Below are 14,477 nucleotides of genomic sequence, written 5' to 3' on the forward strand. Positions count from 1 at the left end.
TGAGCCTAAGATTCTAGCTAAAATGCTGGCTATACGTCTCGTCAAAGTAATTGATACCCTGGTACACCCTGACCAGTCCGGCTTCATGCCCCACCGTACCACCGCCCTCAACTTGCGTCGGCTCCATGGGGTGTTGGGTAGGGTACCAACTATCATGGAACCCACAGTCCTTGTGTCATTAGATGCCACCATGGCATTTGACATGGTGGAGTGGCCGTATCTCTTTGCAGTTTTGGATAAGATGAGATTTGGTTCCCAGTTTGTGAGTTGGATCCGACTGTTATACACACCACCCATGGCCCAAGTCGTAGTGAATAATCGTAAATCAGGGGTATTTGAGCTCGGCCGTGGAACGCTTCAAGGGTGTCCACTGTCGCCACTTCTCTTTGCCTTGGCTTTAGAGCCGTTGGCAGCATGGATTCGCAGAGATCAGATGATCCGTGGTATGCGTTGGGCCCCAGACTGGGAGGATAGAATATCGTTGTATGCAGATGATGTACTGCTGTACTTGACCTCCACGAGAGTCTCTTTGATATGTTTGCTCGACATTCTTGCCATATTCAGCAGGTATTCCGGATTTACCATAAATTGGTCTAAATCTGTGATTTATGTCTTGCACGGTGGCCCGCTAACTCTTCTGCAAGGCTGCCCGATACAAATTGCTCTAGAAGGCTTCTGGTACCTTGGTATATTCATTACATTAAGCGCTACGCTCCGGTTCACTCGTAATCTTCTGCCACCTATTCAGAGATTAAAGAGCGATATTGGTCTCTGGGAGGCTCTGCCTCTTTCCGTCTTAGGTAAGGCCGTTCTTTTTAAAATGATTGCTTTACCACGTTTTTTTTATGCCCTCCAGAATGCAATGGAACCAGTCCCCAAATCATATTTTAAAGAAATAGAAGCTCTACAAAGAAATCTTTTATGGGACGGAAAACCTTGGATCGCATTAGCGAAACTCACCCTCAACTGGTATGATGGCGGCATCAGTCTTCCTGACATTAGGAAATATTATTGGCCAGCTCACCTGGCTGAGATCAACTAGGGGACGTATGGTCGTCATGATGACCCGGGATACGCCATGGACAGATGGCTCCTCCCAGGTGGGGACTACAGTAGAGCACTCTATTCCAAACCCCGTAGATTCCCCCTTACGGGTCCAACCGCACACTCAGTTCAAGTTTGGCATTAAGTGACTAAACACATGGGGTGGGACTGCAGGCTCACACTGGCAACTCCCCTCTGGAATTCTGAAAAGCGCTATCCTCTCATTTTCAGCTCTCCAACAGCAATATAAACTGGCCGGTACTGAACACTATAGATATCTGCAGATTCGGCACGCACTCCAGACTCATATCACTAGTAGGTCCCCCCCTCCCGAAGCATCCCCTCTCGAGGATAGGATATTGGATGGCCATCTTCCCGAGAGGTCTATCTCACTGATCTACAAAAAACTGATAAATAATATGGAGGACCCACTCCAGTCCCTTAAGGACAAATGGGTCAAGGGCGGCATTGAATTGGATGACGAAGACTGTCAATCAGCGGTCTCCTCCCCAAGGGAAGTGGCTGTCCAAGCTAGGCTGCGGTTGGTGCAGCTAAAGATTCTATACAGAATATACATCACTGAACCAGATATGGTATGGATGGGTGGAACGGATAATGGTGAGTGTAGACGTGGATGTGGGGAGGTAGGTACGTTTATCCACATACTATGGGAATGTGCCTATATACAGTCATACTGGCAAGTCTTGTGTCAAACTCTCCGGGATGTGCTCACAGTTGACTTGCAGCCCGAAGCCCGCAGATGCCTTTTAAACATTTGGAAGCCAACGGACATCACCCTTCATACTAAGCAATGGGTGACCCTGGCTCTAATGGTGGCTAAAAGAAACATAGCACAAAATTGGAGAACCCGCCAACCGCCAATGCTTGATAAATGGAAGGAAGATTTGGACTGGTGTATGTTCCGTGAAAAGTCAGTATATGTAGCCAGGGGGTGTCCCGGAAAGTGGAGTAAAGTATGGGGGCCCTGGAACTTGTATAGCGGGAATATTTGTATCCCACCAGCATCACTAAATGACGATGAGACTCTTGAAACCTCCTAATTGTCGTATATTGTATATTTATATTTGATTCACTGTAGCCCATGTGGGAGATATGGAGGATGTATAATCTCTTGCTCATGTCGCATAATGGTATCTACCGTTGATTTGATCATAATAAACAGAATTATAATAAAAAATAAAAAAAAACAATGGGAAACTGGGAGCCTTACTTGTAAGCTGTGGCTTTTTAATGTTGATGCTTTATATATGATTTCAAAAAATACTGCTGAAAGGTTAGGAGGGACATAGCACGATCAAGACTCCTAGTCAATAATGGTTCTCTTCTACTTTTCAGTCATCGAGCCCAGTACAGCCATACACCAAGAAAACCCATCATCCTCCACCTCACACTTTCAGACTCTGACGTTGAAAACGGGCAACTTACTTGAGATTGCAGATGGCAAGAAACTTGGACGCTGCCACTCAACCCCAGGCAGCTTCGGACAAGGTAATACAGCGGAGAGGAGGGCGCTCTTTTCAAGCGGCACCAAAAGTACCAGAAGTAGAAGCCTCTGTCCGGACAGCAGTATAGAGAGAGGAGCAGGCGCCAAATCCACGGGGGACGCCTGCAGCCTCACCAGTGAAGACTTCCAAATGAACTGAGGCCGATTCCTCTGCCCAAGGGTATTGGAGCGCTTTACATGAGCAACAGATTACATTACAAGGACAAATTCTTTCTTTTTTTTTTTTTGCAGATGGAGAATATGTGATTTGCCCCAAATCATAGGATGTTGAGGCAACACCGGGAACCAAACCTGGTTACCTAGTTCCAATGTTGGTCCACATCTCTTCCTTTCTTTGGCGTTTGTGCCAGTGTCAAAGTGATTAAATTGTATTGCAATTTTGTGTGTGTGGTGACGTGTGTCAGAGAGATTAAAAAAATGGGTGGGGGGGCGAGACAGTATCTTTTTTAGGATTTTTTAATAATTGTTTTTAGATCTACTTACAATTTTGTATTTTATGACATTGGGTCATGAAAGAGTGGCGCAGGCAAGGAACAATCCAGTCTTAGAGTGATGTAATGCTTCTAGCAGGAAAGGGGCATATTCAACAAGAAGATTTATGTCTTGAAAAACGCTCTGGGTTAAGAGGTCTTGTTATTTATTTTTATTTTTTTCAGCTACGAATAAATGTTCCCATGTCATTTCTGGCAGTAAGGAATAGCTTCACTTGACACTAGGGGCCTGATTCATAAACTGCATTTTGTAGTATGTTTTATACCACATACCATACTTCAAAGTGCTACTAATAAACTATGTGCAAAGTTTAAACCTCTGCATTACCTATACATATGTGTGTGGAATTCTCCACCCCGGCTGCGGAGTCTCCACACATGTAAGTATGCATTTTAGTAGTAAATGTGGGAAGTACACCGGGGAGGTTTAAAAAGGGGCAGACTTAATACAAAAGTGGATGGGATTAGGGAGCAGTATGAGGGGTTTAGGGAGGTCCAGGGAGGAGCTTAGGGAACGATGTTTCCCACCTGCCCGCAGTAAGCCAGTTGCTATACACAGTTGAGAAGACAAGCAGCTTACACTTTTGTAGTAAATTTACACCCAAGTTTGTGAATACTGAAAAATATAAAACTTACTTAAAAGTGTAAATTATCAAACCCTAATTCTTTTAAACCCCTTTTGTTGCACCAGAACTAAATTCTATTTAAATCAGTACCTGTTGCATTTACAGTAACAAAACGGCGATGGATCAATGCTTAAATTAATCCCAGCCACTTTTCATTGATCTAGGCCTCTTTCCTGTCAATTTCTATTCTCTGTCACTCCAAGTGGGTAGCAACCAAATTAAAATCAGCCTTACTCCTGTCCAATGAGACGAATCCAGCCCAAACTGTAGGGCCATGTCCCCTTTGAATGAGAATAGAAGCCACTCCGGACCGTTTTCAGCTTTGTTGAACCTCTCCATTGAGAGGCAGATGGCGCAGCTGTGAGATGCGGGGCTTACATCTGGCAGTACCCGTCACACGTAGAGCATCATACTGAGTCAAATAAAATAGTGATTGGTGAAACTCTTTAATGTATGTCAGCGACTGTTAATTACTCACGGTCAAATTTCAGTTCATCTTTTTCCTCACTGTGCCGCTACAGGAGCAAACCCTTGGCAAATTAGCGCTGGCCCTGCTCCACTAGCAGACGCCCAGTCTGAACTATGCCAGAGGACTCAAGTTGCACCTCACTTAGGCCCACATGCATCAAAGCAAAAACCGGTCGCAAATGGGCAGATTCTCAGAATCTGCCCCTTTGCGACCGGTATTTTTGCATTTGGGATGCATCATCCCAAATGCAAAAATCGCAATTTAAGTAATCTCTAAATTGCGATTACTTAAATTGCGATTGCATTTAAGGAATCTCAAATTGAGATTCCTTAAATGCAATGCATTAAAGTAAAAATATTAGCGAATTCGCTAATAGGGGGAGCAAATTACCATGAAGTTGAACTTCATGGTAATTTGCAAAAACTTTGAAAAATGCACTAAAGTGCATTTTTCAAAGTTCCATTTTACACACACACATGCCTTTGGGGCATGTGTGTGTGCGATGTATTCATATGCAGATTTCAGGGGGGCAACAGGGTGTCCTTTTGACACCCTGGCACCCTTGAAATTGCATGAGCAATTTGAGATTCTCTAATTGAGAATCGCAAATTGAGAATGTCTTCCCATTCATTCCTATGGGCCTCTAGGCCCATAGGAATAAATGGGGAGGTATTCCTTAATTGCGACTCGCAATTTGCGAGTCGCAATTAAGGAATGTTTAGAAATCGCTATTTTGTAAGCGATTTCTACATGCATAGCCTTTTGCTATTCCTTATTAGCGAATCCTTATTTTTCGCTAATAAGGAATCGCAAATGGCATTGTTGATGCATGTGCCAGTTAGAGACCCAACAGGGCTAAACCAGTCTAGGGTTCCTTATTTTACTGTTCAATTGGGACATGCCCTGGAGGTTCATGCTGAGCTGTTGGCGTAGGAGCTAGACCATGGCTGATGGCTCAATTGTTTATCCAGGGCCTGCTAATGTATTTTGACCCACCGACATTTGTTTTTGCACCTCTCCCTTCTTTTAAAGTGTATACCACTTCCTTTTATAACAAGCCCTTTAAAGTATATTGAAAAAAGCCGAATTGGTTGAGTATATGTCCTTATTTTGTGCCTTTGCTGACAAACTAATAAAACACCAATAAATGTGATCTGAGTCAATAACCTCACAAGTGGTCCTGCCATTAGTAAGGCAAAAAAAACTGCTTGTGATATGCACTTCACAATTAATCAATATTCTTATTTTAGATGGGGCAGTATTGTAGTCCGTTGAAATATTAATGGTTGATTTTGAGCTGCATATTCGAAGTAATCAATCACCCCTGCTTCGATTTTAACTGGTTATAGAAGATAAAGCACAGAGATGTTAATGGGTGTTTTCAGGACCACTCCGCATGGTCATGTGGAAGAAGCAGGGATGTGGGCCAAAGTTTTCTGGTTCCAGGGTCTCCCATTAAGACACGGGACAAGCTCAACTGCTGTCTTTGCCATTACTTATAGGTACAGTATTTTGAGCCGTTTAAAACTGAAGTGGGAATTTTTGGAAGGCTGATCCACCAAAGTATTCTATTTCGTTTCCGTTTTTATAAAGTAATTTATTTGAAAGATGCATACCTTGATGTTTTAGAGGTTTGTTTGTAAGAAATTGAGAAATTGAGTGCCAAGATCAGCAATGACTATATCTAGTTTTTGTGAACTTGTAATCATGGTATTTGTATTTAAATAATATGAATGAATATGTTTATTTTTATGTAACTGGAGTATTGCAAGTTAAAGATTTCACCAATAATAAATGTATTTGCAAAGAACACACACCATTCTATAAATCAATCTTGCACACTAATAAGAAGAGTAAATCTTTCAGTGATATGACATCAGGTGACCAATAAAAATAAAATGCTTTATCAGTTCACTCCTGAAACTGGATTTGAAATATCTGAAATGTTCCTCTGTTCATTAGTGCTAGTGCTGATGGCTGGATAAACTGGTTTTCCAGGCATCAGGGACTGTGCGCATCTTCGGTCAAAGCCCATGTAGACCTCACTGACACAGCAGAGCAGTGATGCCACCCCCACTCAGCAAGCAGCCCCACATATGATAGATAGCCTGTGTGGCCAATATGTGAGTGTGCCGCTGTTATAAGATATGATAAGACCGTACTCAAAAGTAAGTGGGTTAAAGGCTCTAATTTCTGGGTTACCCCCCAAAAATGCAATCCAACCCTTCCCTTATCATGCTGCTTCTGTGGGTCCTGCTTTTTTAGAAATTCTCTAGAGGGTCATTCAGCTGCGATGAATTGTACTTACTGGCAGAATGCTTGCCTTGGTCCATCTGTGCGACTTTCTCGATGTGTAGAAAATTAAAGACTTTTCAAGATTCTGATTAATAAAATGTCAGCAGTGTGGACATTGACCAAATATCTACTTGTCCAAGTTGTAAAAATTATTTGTCCTTTATAAAGCATCCTCTTGTCCCATATTTTGCCATGTAATGTTGTGACAAATAATGTCAGCTTTCTCATATCGGAGTTAAGATCAATATCCCTGTGATTGTGACCAGTTGGAGTAAGTCGCAGTTCAAGTAGGGTCTGCGACCCACTCTGGTTTCTTAGTTTGCTAAGCGACCTATTAGTAAATAGGCCGGTTCACAAAATAAGTGTCTGGTTACAAAAAGAAGAGTTGCAAATTGCAACCGCTTTTTGTAACCAGAAACTTAGCACATTTGAAATGGGAACTGGACTTATGCATGGACTTGGGAATACAACCATCTCTTTTTTTCCCTTCCCATAACCAGACTGGTAAACAAGCAACACTAGGAACAGAGTATTCCACTGCCCCAGGGCTTACACCATTGCAGAAGAAAAAACAATAATTCCATCAGAAACAAACTCCTAAGTAAATCATTTGTGATTGAAAAAGGACACCTAATGCTCTCCACTTCTGTCCAAAGGATTGCTGAATGGAGATAAAAGGGAAAGCCCTGAAAAACTGCTTAGGATCTTGAAAAGACAACACTGGATACCATAGTGCCCACGTTCGTGGGAATACTGTCCTGGAACGCTGGTCAGCAAGCCAGCTAAGGCAACCCTAACACACGAAAAGTTAAGTTGGAGCATGATTGTGATCAGCCAGAGAGGATGATCTAGCATTGATGTCCCAAAGAAAAGTAATAATGCTGTAGCAACATATCAAAGAGGTGTGGCCTCAGCCCCACCAAATCAAATGGATAAATTATGTAAGGATGCGAAATTGAACAGAACATTTGGATAACTGACCTGCAAAACAAAGACCGATCTGCAAGGACCGGATAGACTAAGAAAAGAAATAAAGGTGCAATTTAATCAAATACTTTAATGAGAAGAGAGCTTTTCAAAATGAACCAGAAGGCAGTGATACTGCAGTCACATAAAGAACAGCATGGCAAAACTACAGACTTCATTAAACGTAGCAAAACAATAGACATGAATAATCTGTTTCCAAGTTCAAAAGATGTTCCTACAACCCCAATATTAGACCACTGTTACGACTTTGGGCGGAAGGACGCTAGAGGATGCCAGGGAAGATGGCCGCACTTTAGTGTAGCTCTGCCCGGCTGATCCCCCATCCACCCAGTATCTGCCTAAAACGACGCATCGCTGACCACACACCAACTGCCCTGCACGGCGAATCCCCCTGCTGCTGGTGGGGTATTTCCGGATCCCCTGTGGGCATCTAAGTGGCCAGAAACTGAAGAGCGAGATATGGCGGGCAGGAGATAAAATGGCGGCTGCCGGTGCCCGGAACTGACTCGACTCGTCGACCGCGGTGCTGGGAGCTGAGGGCGGCATATATTGAGCGGTGATCGTGCAGACTCCTGCCTGATGAAGAACACTGGAGCTGGCTGATTGTGTGGCCCAGGGGCCGGCAGAGGTGAGCAGGCCCGTATTCGTGCCAAAACAAAACTACCGCACGACTAGGCGCGGAGTGCGACGGCCTGCATGTGCCCGCTCTGAACGAAGGTTGTTGCCCATATCGCAGTGGAAGAGCTGCGGAGCCTGGGATGCGGCTGCGAGCACAGCACTTGACTGGACTGAGCTACGTGGAGTCACCGCACGACGTGTCCGAGGATTTTGGTGGTTGGGGATGCTGTTGCCTGCATCACTGCCCACACCGGTGCAGTCTCTACCCCGAGGACAGGATCGGAGCGCGACAGAGCTTCGCTGCCACCAGGCCCCCGGAGCGCACGGACCATTGCTGCAGGATGCTGTCGATGCCTGTGGCAGGTGGTGGTAAGTGCGGCACGGCCTTACTTGGGCCTGTGGCTGCGGTAGCGGGTGTGGGCCTGAGTGCTGGGCAGCGCCCTGTGAGCTGCGGCCTGTGGGCGTGGTGTGTGTTGTTTGGGGCCCGCATGGGATTGCATTACAATTGTGCTGGACCTGAGGTCTCCAGAGCTGTTTGCTGCTGGCCGGCCGCTGGTTCCTCGCACTTTCCGAGCTCCTACGCTGCTGATAGAGACATCATGCGGCTCATACTCTGATTGCTGGGGTACGTGGGAGGCAAATCACTCATGTGCGGCAGGGAGAGTCTACTGCTGCTAGTTTATTGCACCGCTAGAATCCTTCTCCCTGCCTGTTACTTGGAATTTGCGCCCCAGGTGCCTTTGCGTGGTGGTGCCCAAATTGCGTCCCTAGTGCCCTATTGTCGGAGTTGCAGTCTCATACCCGTATTCCCCACCATCCACTATGGGGAAGCTGGATAAGTTACAACCTTGACTCACGTTTGAGGCTCGAAAATCTGGTAGGACCCAGCAAAAATCAGCTTCGGACTCTGAGGCTAAGGTACAGGGGGAGGTCCTAACCACGTTAGAAACCAAGTTGCTGGCAATGCAAAAAAGCCTCCAGTCCAAAGAGGGTAGCATGTCAACCATCAATCACAGACTGGGCCATATGTCTGCGCAGTTAGAAAAGCAGAACGCACGAATGGGGGAGGTGGAACAGAGGGTCTCCACCATGGAGGATGGTCTCAGTGAGGTTGCCAGCAAGACGCTAAATATGGAAAAGGTATTAGCGCTCATACAGACCAAGAACGAAGATTTGGAGGCCCGGTCCCGTAGAAATAACGTTCGGATTACAGGCCTTCCATAATCCACGAATACTGGTAGAATGGAGTCCTTTGTCTAAACCCTGATCAAGGAAATATTTGACCCTGAGAACTTGTCCTCCATGTTTATAGTCTAGCGCACCCATCGTTCATTGGCAGCGCGACCAATTCCGGGCGCTCCACCTTGCCTTATAATTGCTCGCCTATTGAACTACCAGGACCGTGATGTAATTTTGAGACTGGCCAGAGATAAGGTAACCATCTGTTATCAGGGGAACACACTGTCCTTTTTTCCAGACTTCACTGTCGAAGTTCAATCTGCGCATCGGGAGTTTGGTGCCGTTAAAAGATTCCTTCAGTCCGAAAGCATCCCATACGCCATGTTGTATCCTGCGCATCTGCGTGTGGGGCCGGAGGGGAACTTCAAAATGTTCACAACCCCTAAGGCGGCGATGGAGCACGCCAAGCAGTTGAAGCGGCGTTGGCGCAAGGCCACGACTGGCCAGGATGAGGAGGAACAATGATGTTAATTGTGGGCTGTTAATAAGTCTTCTTTGTTAGCCATCCTGCTGGTGGGACTCCCCTACTTGCTTCATGTCTCTAAGTTCACTGTTCTCACACATGTATGGCCCGGGGGGAGATATCTTCTTACATATTTGTTGGGTTGGATGCCTTATGATTATATATTCGCCCTTTGATCCTAGCACAGGTAGTAGACCTGATCAGCCACCTCCTACACTGTAGGAGGCCAGTAGCACTCTGACACCCACTGTATGGGTGATCCCCACACTATGCACTCTCTTTGTTGTTGCTGTTGGGTTTTGTTTAGCCAAGACTGGGATGGCTTTGGCAAGTTGGGCAGGCCAAAGTGGGAGGGAGGTCGGACGGGGGAGGGGTTGGGTACAGTTGGCACTTTTTTATTGTACTAAATATGTACCCTGGGGACTTGCTCTAAAAGTTAGATCTCATACCTGTATGCTCTCGATGTTTCCTATGGCATACAGGTAGTAATTTCAGATTCCTCACTTGGAATATACGCTGTTTTAACAGTCCCAAGAAAATTCGCACTGTAATAGCATGTCTGGACAGGTTGAATGTCCAGGTGGCCTTTTTGCAGGAGACTCGCCTCACTCAGCTTTCTGAGAAGAATGTGGGCGCACGGTGGGCGGGGGTGAAAGTAGCCTCCTCTTATTCCTCCTATTCCTGGGGGAAATGATACTCTTCAAGAAGGGCATACCATTCAGGGTCCATAGCACAGAGAAAGACGAGCAGGACAGGCTGGCTATTGTGCATGGGACAATTGGTGGCACGAGTGTTCTTTTGGTTAACGTTTATGGACCGAATGTGGATGATCACTCCTTCTTTGCGGATGTGTGGCACCGTATTTCTGCATTCCCCACTGCTGAAATCATTTGGGGGGGACTTTAATACTTGTCTGGACATGCATGCAGATAGAGAGGGGAGCGGGGCTCTGCGACACACTTCTGGGGCTCCTGGATGCTGGGAATTTACATGATGTCTAGTGCATGAGGCACCCTGGTGCCAGGGAGAGTACTTTTATCTCTACTGTCCATGGCACGTGGGCCCGATTGGACTATTGGCTTTTGTCTGAGGCTGTATGCACCTGGGTGGTAGACGTTCAACATTTTGCTAAAACTCTGTCTGATCACTCCCTTGTACTCCTTGAACTGAGGGTTCCTAATTGTGAGAGACCGCCGTTCTTGTGGCGATTGCAACCGTCCTCTTTGACAGATCCGGTTTTTAAGCATACAGTTGGCGAAGCAATTCATAATTACTTCAAGGAAAATGAGGGCACTGTGGAAAGTGCCGGGGTTCTTTGGGAAGCGTTCAAGGATACAGTTCGGGGGGTATGTATTTGGGCACAGGATGGGCTCCTTAAAGATCTGCGCTACAGAATTAAGAAGCTTGCTGCGGAAATAGCCGCTCTGGAACTTGACTACGCTCGGAATCCTGTCCCCAAAACACTGTCAGTGATTTGTGATCTCGTTTCGGAACATAATGAGACAGTGGATCAAGAAATGGTGCATAGATCTCGCCAGAGCACTGCTCGCTATTAAGGGGAGGGCGGTCGGCCTAGCCGCTTGTTGGCGCAGAAGCTGGCGGCTCCTCGTAGCCAGGCTTACATTACCGAACTGCTGGACAGTGAGGGAGTGGCGCACTTTGGCACTTCAGAAATTAGCGGGATGGTGCTGGATTTTTACTCTGATCTGTATTGGGAACATGATCAGCCATCTGTGGCTGAAATCAACGCCTATTTGGACGAAATGGCGCTTGGTTGGCTGTCACTTGACCAACAAGAGTACCTCACATAGCCGTTTAATGTTGAGGAAAATAAATTGGTGATTATGTCACTCCTACTTGCAAAGTGGCGGGTCTGGATGGCCTTCCTAGCGAGTTTTATAAGCCTATGACGATGACCTAGTGCCGCGGCTTCTGGAGGTATTTGCTGAGGCGTACAATTAGGGAACGCTACCTCCCTCCCTTAGGGAGGCCCTACTTGTAATGCTTTTGAAGCCTGACAAGGCGGCGGATGTTTGTGATTCCTACAAACCCTATCTATTATTAATATTGAGGCCAACATTTGGGCTAAAATGATTGCCACCAGACTTCAGCCATTAGTTCCTAACTTGGACGGGACTTGTATCCTCCAGATCCACAACGCACAACCTTAGCACTATTTTTGCTACATTACACTACTTTGAGTGGGATTTTCAGGCAGTGGCCATCCTGCTCGACGAGTCCAAGGCGTTTGACTCTCTTCAGTGGGAGTATATGTTTACCGTCTTGCTGCGGATGGGCCTGCCTTAATTCTTCTTAAAGTGGATCCATCTCCAGTGGCACGGATCTGCATGAATGGTTGGGTATCTGAAGCTTTCTCTATCAAATGTGGCACGCGGCAGGGTTGCCCCCTGTCGCCAATGCTTTTTGCACTCGCATTGGAGCCCTTAGCTTGTAAATTGCATCAGCGGCATGCCCAGGCGGCTTTGCGGTTTAGTCAGCGACCGTTAGTGGTGTCGCTGTATGCAGATGATATGCTGCTCTATGTACGCGAGCCTACCATATACTTATCAGAACTACTGCAAGAATATGTCAAATTTGAATGGTACTCGGGCCTAGGCATTCACTGGGCTAAATCCACTGTGTTTCTGCTGACGGCGGACACCAAGGAGATCGAACTGGACTTTCCCTTGAAGTGGGCGTTCGACCCTGTGAAGTACTTGGGTATATGGCTCCACAGAGATACTGAGGTAGTGATTACCGGTAATTATGGCCGTGCTGTCAACACGTTTACCGATTAAGCTGCACGCTGGGCTAAGTTGCCTCTTTCCCTTGCAGATCGCATTGCGTTCATAAAAGTGACATTTTTACCCAAACGTCTTTATTTGTTTGTTAACATCCCTATCCATTTGAATATCGTAATGTTTAATATGCTGCAGTCAATCCTGCTAACGTTTGTCTGGGGGGGTAAGAAGCCCCGTTGTAGCTGGAGCGTGCTGACACAGCCCTTTGAGCGCGGTGGTTTTCAGGCCCCTGACATGCGCTTTTATTATTTATGCGCTCAGGCGCAGTTTGCGCATTTCTGGTATTGTCCACAAAGGTTCCAGCCACATTTGGCAATCGAGGCGGACGCTGTGCTCCCGATGCCGCTGGTTGCAGCTGCCCTAATGGATGGTGGGGGGGGGACTGCGGGCTGAAATTAGTCCTGTTCACTGCACGGCCTGGGCATGGTACACCCTTGCCAAAAGAGCTCATTTGGATTATCTCTATGCCCCAAAGCTACCACAATGCACACCTGGACATTTCTGCTGCGCAAGAACAGGCTGCCTTGAAACCACTGGGGGAGGTGGAGATTACTCGACTTGGTGATTTATATAACCAGGGCCAATTCCGGGCGCTGTAAGACCTGCAGAGTAGACACGGCGCGGGTCTGATGCTGGGGTTCACTTATGTGCGGGTGCGGCAAGAAATCCAAGATATTTACCCTGCATATCCATCTGAACCGCGCACACTGCTGGCACTGCAGGCAGTGCTAGCAGGGGCAGAGTGTAGGGGCTTGATAACAAAACTGTATAATGCGTCCCTTAGGGAAGCTGATCTCATTGAATCCCCCTCATACAATGAGTGGAAAGCTGTCTTCTGCACCTCACTGTCGCAAGATGCCTGGAAATTCGGTTGTGCGTTGACTGGGCGGCTGACTGCGAACTGCAATCTCAGTATAATCCATTTGAAATACTTACATCAGCTCTACTATACCCCGCTTCAATTGTGCAGATTCGGCTTGCGAGAAAGTGCATGCTGCATGCGATGTGGTGTGGTAAATATTTCATTACCGGTACTATTTTTTATGCGGTAAAGTCTAGTAAGAATAACCCAGTAAATATAAGAGGCAGAATCCGTGGTATTAGAGGTTTTAAAAGGCTTTATTCCTATACAAAGGAATACAATTCGAATTGCAGGCTTTCTATTCCATCACCACGAAAGTTCAGGAAGGAAGGGCATACATTATTGACAGATAAGCAGTTTTATAGAAAATGCATAACAGTGAAACAGATGCAAGAGGCGTAACAGCTGATAGTACAGATAAAATGTGCATACGTAACTAATAGAGGCGGATATATGGGCGTAATTTAATAAACGTCATCATACATGATGTCACAAGTGGGTGGATCCATAAAAGAATCCTGCAATGTCAGCAGAAATATTTGGCAGAGATGCGCGCGCAGCCGCATGACGTGTGATTGACGTGCAACTAGAGGGTGAAGGGGACTTGACATTTAGCTCTACATGTGGAGACAGAAGTCTGGGGGTCATGTCAACCTAATCCCAAATCATATCTAATATCCTATGTTTAAAGAACTGTGTTATCCAAAAGGAAAGGTCTCTAGGATAGAATCTATTCTATACTGACTGTTAGTGCGTGTGCAAGCGTCTAAGTGTCTACATGAGATGCGAGGGGGTAGGAATATTCCATGGTAACGGGGGCTATGAATTACTTGCATGAGGACAGCGAGGCCTGGCCCTTTGCACGGTAGCTGGAGGAATGTTTACCTAAACTACTAGACAGGAATGCATCGGATGAGGAGCGGAGTAGATAATCTTGAAGGTGAAATACAGTTTTTGGCAGGCAACAGGCTGGATCAGGCACCGTTAGCCGCGCAGAGAGTAGGACAAAGTTCATGGATACAGATGCAGGCTCAGACTGGAGCTTTCAGAGGCAGAA

At 46.2% G+C, this 14,477-nt stretch overlaps 1 long non-coding RNA gene across 1 annotated transcript in view; it reads left to right on the plus strand.

The window, feature by feature from the left end:
• LOC146783874 (uncharacterized) overlaps positions 1–6,635 on the plus strand; it is a 124,250-nt gene extending 117,615 nt beyond the window's left edge. Inside the window, exon 3 of the long non-coding RNA XR_014970957.1 lies at positions 2,401–6,635. This is a non-coding gene — a long non-coding RNA (uncharacterized LOC146783874). The remainder of the gene's footprint in view (positions 1–2,400) is intronic.
• The last annotated feature ends 7,842 nt before the right edge of the window (positions 6,636–14,477 follow it).

This window comes from Triturus cristatus, chromosome 11 (genome assembly GCF_964204655.1).
Source record: "Triturus cristatus chromosome 11, aTriCri1.1, whole genome shotgun sequence".
NCBI classification, from domain to species: domain Eukaryota; kingdom Metazoa; phylum Chordata; class Amphibia; order Caudata; family Salamandridae; genus Triturus; species Triturus cristatus.